The sequence below is a fragment of the Cupressus sempervirens genome, chromosome 8 (genome assembly GCF_028749045.1).
Source record: "Cupressus sempervirens isolate cs-2001-9-10 chromosome 8, ASM2874904v1, whole genome shotgun sequence".
In the NCBI taxonomy this organism is placed as follows: Eukaryota; Viridiplantae; Streptophyta; class Pinopsida; order Cupressales; family Cupressaceae; genus Cupressus; species Cupressus sempervirens.
Window position 1 is genome coordinate 223,159,291 of NC_143125.1, and position 13,058 is coordinate 223,172,348.

Here is a 13,058-nt window from a genome sequence, read left to right on the forward strand (position 1 = left end):
TTTGTGGCAGAAAAAAAAAGGAATAAATTCCCATCCAAGGAACAAAAATGAGTAAAAACCCAAATTATTCATGATCTATAAGAGAGGAAACAGGTAAACATGCATCCAAATTATTGTTTTTACTATGAAGGTGGCTTTCAACTCAAGAATGATATTGAGTTAACCAATTGGTTGTTAATGAAAAATACTTTAAAAAATATTGACAAATAAATCTTTATTATAGAATGACAAAGTATACTCTAGTTCTACATAATGACAAATAAATCTTTATTGCAGCTTACAAATATGAGATTGCATAGTAGCTTGGGAACCCTCTGAATAAAAATAAACTATTTTAAAGAGTTGTAGAATATATATTTATGAATAAACAACTCAATTTTACTTCAATTAACAACAGTTTAAAAAATTTAAAATAGTATAAAAACTATGAATTTCTATATGCTTCAACACTAAACCTATGGTGTAAAATGAAGATAACTATCAAAACTCTTACTCACTGCTAATGTATTGCCCTAGTTTATTAAAACTAAATAGCTTTTAAATAGAAACTAATTGTAGATGGTTATCATGCCAATGGTTTATATGTTTTAAATGATGTGTATACAACCACTTCCCATAAGGAGACTAGTTACAAGTATCAATGGATAAAAAAAAATCTATAACATGTAAAGTGTTGTGCTCAATACTAAATTTGTTGTTATTCTAATCTTAGAAGTGAGGAGAAATTAGGCTCCCACATTAATGGCTAGTAGTCTTGGAAATTGAGTTTATTGCATTATATTAGCTTCCATATAGTGACCCTAGAATGTGTTACTTGCAATTTCAATCTAGTGAAGCAGGGATCAAAGGTGTAAACTTACCATAGAGATAAAAGGAGCCCCTGAGAAAATAAGTTGTTGGTATGTAAAATTATTCATAGTCTAGCTCCTCTTGTTAAGGAAATGATGAACATTCCTCATCTCAAAATAAAATAGAGAGTGTAAATTCTGAAGGGAATTTTTCATTTCAATTTATCAAATGCCATTAAGAAGATGTGCTCTGTGATATCCAAATATTTGATAAGGAATCTATATAATGGATGAAATTCAGCTTACTAAAATTTTTTTTACGTAAGCATAAATCCTTCTTGACTTCCATGTAAAGATGTATGTTAATTACTAAGCAATTGCTTTGATATGATTCCTCTGCCACTAATATTACCTTATACACAGAGACATGCTAGAATCCAAATATCTAGATCTGAAATCTATGCTAAATAATGATAATTCTGATAACTAGTTGTATAGCCAAATTTGGCATTACCTTTATATTTTGGACTTCAATTGAAGTTTTATTTTCAAGATTGGACTTCACTATTTCCTAAAGATGTAGCAATATTGAAGTTTTGAGATAGAATATAATGTGCTTCAAAAGTCTACAGATGTACAAGTATAAAATATAGGGGTTTGAAGTCTACATAATAGTAGATTAGATATTTAGAATGCACTCTATAATTATAATATAACTACAATGCAAATGAAAATTGAATGAAAAACACATAATTCTGCCCAAATAAATTAGAGAAGGATAACTTATCAACAAAATCAAACTGTTGAATAGAAAATATCTACACAAAAAAATCTAGCAGTGTATCTATAAAAATCTTATTGCTATAATCTGACACATTTAAACCTAGAATATACTGACTACAATTGCATTCAAAATAGTGAAATGTTTCAACGGATCCTCGATCTTTTAGTGAAGTTGAAAGTTGAAATCATCCATAACGTAAAAAAGAAAATAATAAGTGATTTCGTTCTTATGATAAGTTTGAAGTACTCACATTTATTTTAGTTATCTCTAAAATCGTTTATTTTCTGGAGATCTCCCTATGTTCAAATGATCTCATATGGAATGTGGGCATGCTAGCTGCCAGCCCTAAAATTTTATGGCATTAGATATTATAGGGCTCAAATGACCAGCATTAAACATTAAATGATTAAGCAAAGCCAATTGATTAAACTAAATTTTTTATGTTTGTAATGAAGAAAAGAAACATGCACCCACATGCTTGGAATAATTATGTACCAACAAATGCTTTGGTAATTGAGCACTACCACATGTAATACAAGGGTGACATTACAAGTTGTGTGTGTCAACAACTTAAATCAACTTTATTGAATTTGAAACATATAACCAATAGATACAAAAACCATGGATAGTAACACAAGATTTCTTAACTAGTGAAACCCTTGCCTTGGTGGGAATGATACCCATAATATTATGTAAACATATCAAAGTTTCTTGTGAAAGGGTAAAAATCTATTAGGGGAAAATTAAATACAACCAACACATGTAGTCCCTATTAGGAGACTTTTGAATCACTGTTAGAATATTCCAACCATGTTAGGATCTGATAGGAAGTTAATTGAACCCATTGTCCAAATTCCTTCAGAATTGTCTTCACAAAAAAATTATTAGGATAACATATTCAAGGGTAAACTAGCCAAAAAAATATCTTCTTTACATCGTCAACATCATGAACATCATCCCCTACTCTGATCTCATCATATTTGCATCCACAATTTGCATAACCATCACAATATAAAAAAGGACACTTACAACCAAGGAAAACATATTTCCTTTATACCAAGTGCTAATCAACTAATTGAGTCAATCTTGAGGCTTCCCTAATGTTCAATGAATAATATAAGACCTCAATAAGATGTAAAATTACACATTACATTACAATTACTCATCCAAAACAAATTCTAGTACACAACTAACTTGACAATGAACATATGACATGTTACACTTCAACGATCATCACAAATATCATCACTATCATTTTCTACCTCAAACACATCAACATGAACATGTCTTCAACCAAAATATAAGACCCCATAACAAGCTTCTACCTTTCTTAAGAAAAAAAATTCCATTACCAGTACAATGTTCTCCGTAGAACTGTTGTGTGATCCATCTTCAACAAAATTGCCATAAATCAGTCAAACCTTCAAATTACATTATGAAAACATAGACACATCATCAAGACATATCCAAAAACATTATTATAATCCCACAAAAATTAACTCTACAACCTTTGACCTCACTAACCAAATATCTAATTGTTCCAACCATAAAGCATATATGTTGATGTCAATGACAAGCCAAGTCATGAAAGCACTAGATAAACACTCAATTATCTCTCTAAACATATTAAAAAAATCCTACTAAGGAATACCATTGACATTCATTCTATTAGAGAAACCTTGATCTTTTCAACTCTTTCACTTTGTCTCTCCTCTTCAATAATCCATCATTTTCAAAGGTTACTCACACACATGGACTGTTTATGGCCACCTACATTTCTCTTATGGTTCTAATGTAGCTTCCACTTAGGATCCACCTTATCAATCCTGGTGCATTATATCCCTTCATTCTATTTTGAATCCCAACCACCAATTTTCCTCCATTTCATATAAATAGGAGCCTCTCCTCAAGCATTTCATCCATCACTTATATGTTCATTTAGCTCTATAATTCTCTTAACTTTCATAGTATTATCATGTTATCTAATTTTAGATCATATATAAATCTTGGTGTTTTCATCTTAACATATTATATTACATCAACTATCATCTTGGTCTTGTTAGTTTATATCATTGTTGCATCATTTCAGTTTTGTCATCTTTTATCTTAGTTCAACATCTACATTGCATTAGTTTCATCATCCATTCTCCATTTAGTTGCATATTATAGCTTCACTTGATATTGAGCAAGCTTATCAACATCTTGAGGAATCCTTTGTTGGGTTAGGAAAGCATATCCACATTCTCCCATCAATGATAAAATCAATGGAATGAGGTTGCTTCTATTCTAGCTCAATCAAAAGGTTTGTGATTATATTTTTTAGTTAAGTATTTTATAAATTAACTTGTTTTCCTTGTTTGCACTTGATTCATTGATTAGATTTTCATATATACATTAGGAACACCATAAATGTTCACCAATCATTTTAACTATTAAATTTCAAGTAATATAACTTCTTGATAGAAATGTTAAATGCATTGTTTAATTTGTCAAAAGGGAAATGACATGCCATGGTAATATATTACTATAATCTCCCTTTTGTTTGATACACTCAAGTTAAAGAATATCATTAATATTCAGAAATGTCAACATTTTAAACATCTATTCAAACTCTCTTGGCTAGTTAGGTGATTGGATGATGCCCATTCATCTATTTTCTAGATGTTAGGGTTGAACAAAGGCTTTTCCCTTTCACCTGCCATGATTTTCTTCTATTACACTTAGAATTGTATAAAATGATACTAATATTTATTCAGAAGGGGTTGTTTTTCTTCTAGTTCTTGATAGAGCCTTATGTAATATTTACATTTTTACTTTTGTATCTTGTCATATGCCTCTTTATCAATAAAATTTACTATTCCCCACCTTTTAATCTACTCATTATCCATTTAGTGGTGTAAATAATTGATTATTGATGTATTATCTTGTGATTTAATCGTGTATATACTTTAAAATACTTAACATACATATGTAGTGTAATTTATAAACTATGTTGCAAGTTTGAACAATCCCTAGATGTAAAGATTATTTTTTTTCTTCTAAAGATGCGATGATTCAAAACCTCACTTTTAAATTCTTAACATACATATGTAGTGTAATTTATAGACTATGTTGCAAGTTTGAACAATCCTTACATGTGAAGATTAGTATTTTTCTTCTAAAGATGCAATGATTCGAACCCCAAGATGTAACTAATGATGTTAATTAGCTCTATAACACTATTAGAAAACAAAACTTCTTTGTGATAGGAATTCCAATCACACTTGACACTACTGCTAAGTATAAAGAGTACAATCAAGATAGCTTCATGGTGAATTAGGTTAGTAATTTAGAAATTTAAGATATTATGACAAAGGCAACCCATGACACTGAATAGATTGAAGATGATGTGTTGAACAAGGAAAAGAAGGAGAAAGAAAATGACAAAGTTATCACAAGGATATACCCTTACTATTCTGGAGGTTGCGCTGAAGTTGTCAAACCCCTATTTTCACTGAAGTAGTAAAATTTTGTTGGCACGTAATCCTCAAACCCTTCCTTTGCACATAATCCTTGCACTACAAAATGCAGTATAGGAAAAACATTAACTGCACAACCTTTTTGTTGATCATGTAAGATTGAAATTAGGGTGGCAAAGTTTTTCCTTTTGTTTTTGGCATAGTGTAAGCTCATGTTGGTCAAAATTTTGACCAACACAGGCTTCTATATAAAAAAATTATATATGTTGCCTTCCATAAAATGACCAATTTGACCCCATTTTATTAGATGGTCAAAAATTTTGGTCTAAAAATGGGGTCAAATGTACTAGCGAGCATGTAAATATTATCATTGGATTCAAGAAATGAAAGAACTAGATCAAATTACGAAGAATGTGACATGAGAATTGGTTCCTAAACCAAAGGAAAAATATGGTATAGGAGCCAACTGGGTTTGTAATGCCCAATTCAAAGATCCTTGGAACAAGGATAAATATAAACCAATAAAAAATAAAATTTAAACAAGTATGGATGTACATGACAATCAATATACAAAGATCAATAAGATCACAACAAAAGAGTAACCAACACCCCAAACACCAATGGATCATAAAACACCACTACCGAACTTTCATGACCAAACTAAAGAATGAAAACCAAAATACAACATCAAAACACAAAATCTTTGATCTGTCGAAGCAAGTAAACACTATAATTCTGAAAGGGTAGTCAAAAGTTTAAATTATGTTATGTATAAAATAGTAGAGATTCTTGCTATTTTTCATGTGAGAGAAATTGTAACTAATAGTCTTGCACAAGGACATGCAACAAGCCACACAAGGAAGTACAAATAATCATGTGAAACTTCCACAATCTTGCATAAGGAAGTAAAGTATCATGTAAGGAACCATAAAAAAAAATTCAAGAAAACAAAGAATAGAAATCAAGAAAATATAATTCCTCAACACTAAGGAGTACCTGATCCACAATCAAGGCATAAACACTCAAACTATAATATCTAAAAGACATAAACTCCATATAACCATCTATCCATAGCAATAAAGAAAAAGTATAGAAAGAAAATTGCAATGAACTAAAACAACAAAACTAAGTATGCAGTTTCTTCCAACCATAAAACCATCATGAGACCTCAAATGTCCTATCCATTCCTCATACTTAACATCTCAAACTACCAAATAGATAGTCAAAGCTATCTTATGAGGAAGTCACTACTAAAGTGTAATATTATAAAAAGAATAGGAAATCTAACATGCTAACCAGTAAGCAATAGATACTCCAACTAATAAAATCACATCATCTAATCATATGAAAATATCATAATAAGGGAATGCATCAAAAAAAATATCATCTCAACATGATATTCAAGCATTCCAATGAAAGCATAAATCACAAGAAAGCATACTCTGAAACTTGAAGTACCAAGTTGAAGTGAAAACATCCAACAATTGTCACACTAGGACAATAGACCATCTTTGTACACTGGTCCCTAGTAGTGGTGAAGGTAGTTATGAATCCCAACCACATGAAAATTGTAGGTCCACTCCTAGCATACTGATGGAGATAATGACCCAACCAAAAACACACATAAAATAGATGTCAATGGCTAACACTCATGCCAGATAGTAATGATGATTGATACCAAGATTATGAGACAATACAAGTACTATAGGTTTTAGTTAGACACTCAATGGGTTACTATGTAGGAGCTGAAATTATGGAGAGTAACTTGGCATAAAATAGCCCAAGCTAGTATTGGTAGCTCTCCTTTACCAAAAAAAGGAGCAAAATCTAGAATCCTTTTATTATATTAATTTTATTACAATCCAATGTTTTTTTTAATTATCACTTGATTAAAAATTCCTCTGCCAACACTTGGGGAACAATGATCACTAGGCTACAAGATAGAATGGCCCTCCATGGTGCCACCCTACACTACCCATGCTCATCCAATGACAATTTTCCATAGGCATACATATTTCCAACCCAACCCAAAATGATCATGATTCCAAAAAACCATGGAAGATCAAACCTCATAAGGCACTTGACAATGTGTGTGAATGTACTCATGTGTGGTGCACCACCGTCACAAAGATCATAACATAAAGACTAGTGAGAACATAAGAAAAATATAACACTCATACAAAAAAAATTAGGAGGATGGATGTGGCATGCATCCCAATGTGACATAAAAAATACAACAATGGTTTGATAGACATTTTATGGATGATCCAAGTCTAGGACCAATCATCATACCAAGGAAACTTGAGAAAACTAGACAATATGCAAATTGAGGTGAAAACCACAAAACTGGTATTTTTCAAAAATAAAACCCATTTAATCTTAGACAATAAAAGCCACAAAAATCTAATAAAATTTGGGTTTAGAGTCCATTTACAAAAATAACTAGCATAACAGTACAAAATTCCAAACCCTAATTTCAAAAATAGGGAAAATATTCCTACTCAACCAACTGGGTAGAACCAATAAACAAAAATAGGGAGGTATAGTAGTTCTCAACCTCCTAAAAAGTATCTACCAAAAATAGGAGTAAAAACTAAGAGGAAACAAGAAAATGAGATAGCCCTACCTAACACCAAAAGGGGCTGAAACATGAAATAACACAATAAAATAAATAACCTGAAGAAGTTTTTGAAAATCATGGCACAACAAGTTCTCCCTAACTTGGATCCAATGAGATTGACCTTACAAAGATCCCAAGTTTTCATATCTCACAATGAACAGAGACATAATCCTCTAGAAGACGATTCTAGAAAAATCTCTCTTAAATCACCAGTTAAACTAGTTATACATTGAATTGACCCAAAAAAAAAAATTCTATTCCAAGTAATTAGAATTCATCTATGGAAAAGCTACCAAGAATGAAAAATCAATTTAATAAAGCCTAAAATCCCTAAAATCAAAATCACAAAAACCCTTAATGAATTCACGACGATGAAATATTCTAAATGCATAGACACGTTCACTAGTCTAATCACATAATGCAAATGATTTTGGATTTATCAAATCATTAGAAGGCTTAATTTAACATTTAAATAAGATATGTTGACCATACAGTGATGACATTTTTAAATACAAATAGCTAAATCACTAACTCCATGTGCCACTACCAAGGATATAAATCCTGCACACTAAAACATATGATCAAGTGTAATTTTGTACAATAAAATAGCCAAAGGAATCAATGCTTTAATTATGCCATTTAACCATTTATTCAATTATATTGGGATAATCCATTAACATCAGTCACATTTTCATAAAGAATAATGAAGCAAGAATGAGTAAATAACCATAGCATTAAATCCAATGCATAACACATAAATCATAGCTATGTCCACATACCAGATAACAATATATCATAAAAAGACATATTCTCAACTCAAAATGGCATCAACATGCAAATATGACCAACTACACAACATTGTAGTATAACATCCTATCCTTAGGTCATCTCAATGTAGAAATAATAAAATGATTATGAGTATCTCTCAAATCAAAACATAACAAGGTATAGAGTGCAAACATGAGACACACTACATCCTCCCCCACTAGGCATAAGCTTTCTCTTGGAAGCTAGTAAAAAGATAGGGATACATTCCTCTTAATTGTGTAGCATCTTCCCAAGTAGCAAAGATTTCATAGCTTAGGTCTCACTAGACTCTTACTTGCTCTATGTCCCGAACTCTCAAAGTTGTTCTCTGATATTGAAGGATGCATATGGGCTCCAAAGAAATTTTTCCATCCTCCACTTTGTATGGCATACCAATCAAGTAGATGGGTCAGATTAGGAATATATTGTCTCAAAATAGAAACATGGAAAACATCATGGATGCACAATAAGATAGGTGGCAATGCTAGTCAATAAGTAATAGAACTGATCATTTTTAGGATCTCAAATTATTTGACAAAATGTGGCACCAACTTGGAGCCTTTCCTATAGTGTATAGGGCTCTTCCTTCGACACACTCACAAAAATACCCTATCACCAATAGAAAAATGACAATCCATCCTATGGGCATCTTTAGACTTCTTTTGATTTCCCTGAGTAGTAACCAAATGCTCTCTAATATGAACAATCTACTCCTCCAAATCCTAAAGAATCTCTAGACCTAAAATTACTTTCTAATTGATCCCAACTCAAAGTGGTATAGTATAATCTACCATACAAAGCTTGAAAATGTGACATACCAAGATAACTATGATACCCAATGTTATATGAAAACTCAACAAGGTATAAGTAATCCTCCCACTTCACCGACCTATCCATCACATACATGCAAAGCATGATTTCCAGAACTTGATTCACTCTCTTAGTCTGACCATCAATCTATAGGTGATAAACTAAAATAAAATTAAGCTGTGTGCCCAAAGCATGCTGGAGAGATATCTAAAGTGTTGAAGAAAAAATTAAATCTCTATGTAAAATAATCTAATGAGGGATCCCATGAAAATGAATAATATCCTCGAAGAAAACATGTGCTATAGATGAAGTTGTATAAGATGTTCTCATGGGTGAAAAATGTGTTACCTTGGACAACTTGGCCACTATCACCATAATACAATCATGTCATCATCATGACATAGGTAACCTAATGATAAAATCAATAGATATCATATACCATTTCCACTCTAGAATAGCATGCAACTACAAAAGACCTATCGAATGATGGTGCTCTACCTTTACTCTCTAACACTTGAGACATAAAGCAACAAAATTTGCAACATCATGCATCATCCCTACCCAAAAGTAAAATTATATAAGATTGGTATGCATCTTATTGATGCCAAGATATGCAGAATACATTGCATAATTAACTTCTGACAAAACCAAAGTACAAAGATCACTTGACATGGGTACATAAATATGCCCCAAGTGTCACAATAGTCTATCCGACTCAAAAAATAGCCTAAAAACCTCCCCTCAAGGGTTTTTCTAGACTGGATCTCAACCATCACCTCCTCATACCATGCATCACTAGGAAAGGCCTCTAAGAAACTACCTCACAAATCCACTCACAATAACATCACTAATATCTCATGTTGCCTTCTACTCAAGGCATTTGCAATGACATTTTCTTTCCCTTTAATGTAATAAACATCAAAGTCTTATTCACATAGGGATTCCATCTAGCAACATTGCCATACATTTAGGTTTAGCTAAGTAAAGATATACTACAAGCTTCTATGATGACCATGAAACTTAAACCTATGTTTCGAAAGGAATTGTCTCCAATGAGAAAGAGTATGCATGAGAGTTGCAAGTTCCAAATCATGAGTGGGGTATTTAAGTACATGGTCCTTGAGTTTCCTACACTCATAGGTAATCACACAACCATCTTGCATCAAAACTGCACCTACACCTTCCAACAAAGCATCTGTGCAAACCATAAAATCACCTATAGGATTAGGCACTACAAGGAATAATGCACTGGTCAAAAACTCCTTAAGAGCATTAAAATTTGCCACACACTAGTTTGACCAAACATACTTCTTCCCTTTCCACTAAACAAAAGTGATGGGATGAGTTACACATGAGAAATCCTTCATGAAGTGATGGTAGTAACTCAACAATCCCATAAAACTACAAACCTTCGAGACACTAGTGGGTACAAGCCAATCCATGATAGCTATGATTTTGTCTAGATCCACTATAATACCATCACTAGTGATGATATGCCCCAAATACTTTACCTCTTACTAGAGGAATCCATAATTACCCAAGTTGCCATACAACTGATAGTCTCTTAAGCACTAAAATACCTAGCACAAATAGACCTCATGTTCCTCAATAATCTTTGAATAGATTGATATGTCATCCAAGAATAGAATTTCACAATGATCAAGGTGACTACAAAATAATCGATTCATCAAACTCATGAACACCAATGGTTCATTGGTTAACCCAAAGGGTATAACCATGAATTCATAATTACCATATTATATATGAAAAGTTGTCTGATGAATGTCAGCCTCCTACATACAAAGCTAAATGTATCTTGACTTAAGATCAATCTTTGTGAACACTCATACTCCCTTCATCTAACTGAGCAAGTCATCAACCCTCCAAAGTATATGGATTCTTCACCATCACCTTATTTAACTATTGGTAGTCAATGTACAAACACAAAGATCCATCTTTCTTCTTCACAAAGTTGACTGGTGCACCCCACAAGGATACACTAGGAAAAATATGGCCCTTGGACAACAATTCCTCCAAATTCAATCTAAGCTCACTTAACTCTTGAGTAGTCATGCAACAAGGAGCTCATGAAATTAGCTCCACTCCTAGTACAAGATCAATCAAAACATCAATATCACATTGTGGTGGCATACTAGGTATCTCATTAGGAAATACATCTGCATACTCACAAAGGAGTGGGTGATCATCAAGTGTCACCATATGAATCTTAGCTTCCTCAAGATCACTAATAGAGACAATGAACATCTGACATCCCTTTTGTAAAATCTACATCAAATGATTAGCTAAGGTCATTCAAAGTGAGATTGGTCTCTAGACCCCCAAAAGTTCCACCTACCCACCTGAGTCATTAGCAAACTATATTGACTTATGGTGGTAATTTATATTTTCTTGATGGGGCAACTAACCAAACCATACCCAACTCTATGCCATATGATCCCAATGGTAGAGTATGAAGATCCACTATAGTGGTGAAGGCATCAAAAGTCAAACAACAACCATGGACCAAGGAGTTTATAGCAACTTTGGAACCCATGGCTAACTCAACCTATGACCCATTGACCTGACATGGAGGGGTAAAAGTAAAAATTTGTGTCACCTTTTAGGCTAACTTATCAAATGACTGAATTTGAGTATTTCTATCCAAAAATCAATTTTCCTCAAATATATGATCAAGATAAATTTATTCTAGCTAAGTTATATATAGGCTCACACTTTTCCAATTGCAAATATCTTTTAAATGCATGTTTTACACTAGTTTGTATCGAATTACTTAAGAAATAAAATTATTTCAAAAATTAGCATTTCAATAACTCTTACTATTTTATGTGGTATTTTTTTAGTTTAAAAAAAACACCATTTTATAGAGTTCAAAGTCAAGAATATTTTCATTTAGAGTCTATAGTGTTTTAATTGAAAATAGTATATTGTAACTAAAAAATTCTAAAAGTATGTATTTTAACACTAAAAAAGATGTCAATTTTGAGGGAAAAAAAAATCATATCAATTTTTAAAAAAATTTATATGGAATTCTAGAGGAGAGAGTCCTCTTTTAGAATGTATATTTTTTCTTCTTGTTAGAATAGATTTGTTTTTAAAAATCTGGTGGGAGATGAAAACTATCAATTTTAGGTGAGTTAAAATTTGAATCACTATAAAAGAGAAAATATAGGTCTAAAGTCAATTTTTATATTTGATTTTTCTAGCCATATGTGTTATCTATAACATAGTCTAAGTTCAAATGGAAATAATTTTATTTCCATATAGTTTTGTGGGGGGAACTAAACCCCTTTTTTTCAATGTTTTTCAACAACTTAAAAAATATCTATAAAAATTAGGAAAATATATCATTTCTTATTCCAAATGATTATTAAAAATTATAATCTTAAACTTCAACCATTTCTACACATTTCATTAGTTTATTTCATTTTCAAATTCTAAATAATAATACTAGTTTTATGTCATTAAAGATTAACAGTTATACTTTTGTTAACCTTTTCCATTACAAAAGGGTGACACAAATTTGTGCTTTTACCCACTACCACTAGCCCACATTGTTGAAAAAGAGATGGTGAAATAAAATAATTTGAAGCACCTAAGTCAAATAATACTAAAGATGAAATACCATCCAACAAACTTGTAGCCTCACATATAGTACTTTGATGCATGGCTTGATGGTAATCAACTACTACAAAGAATCAATGACTACTTCCTACATCTCCCATAGTAGGCTCTAATCTATCCACACCTTTGCTAGGCCTTATAGATGGTTT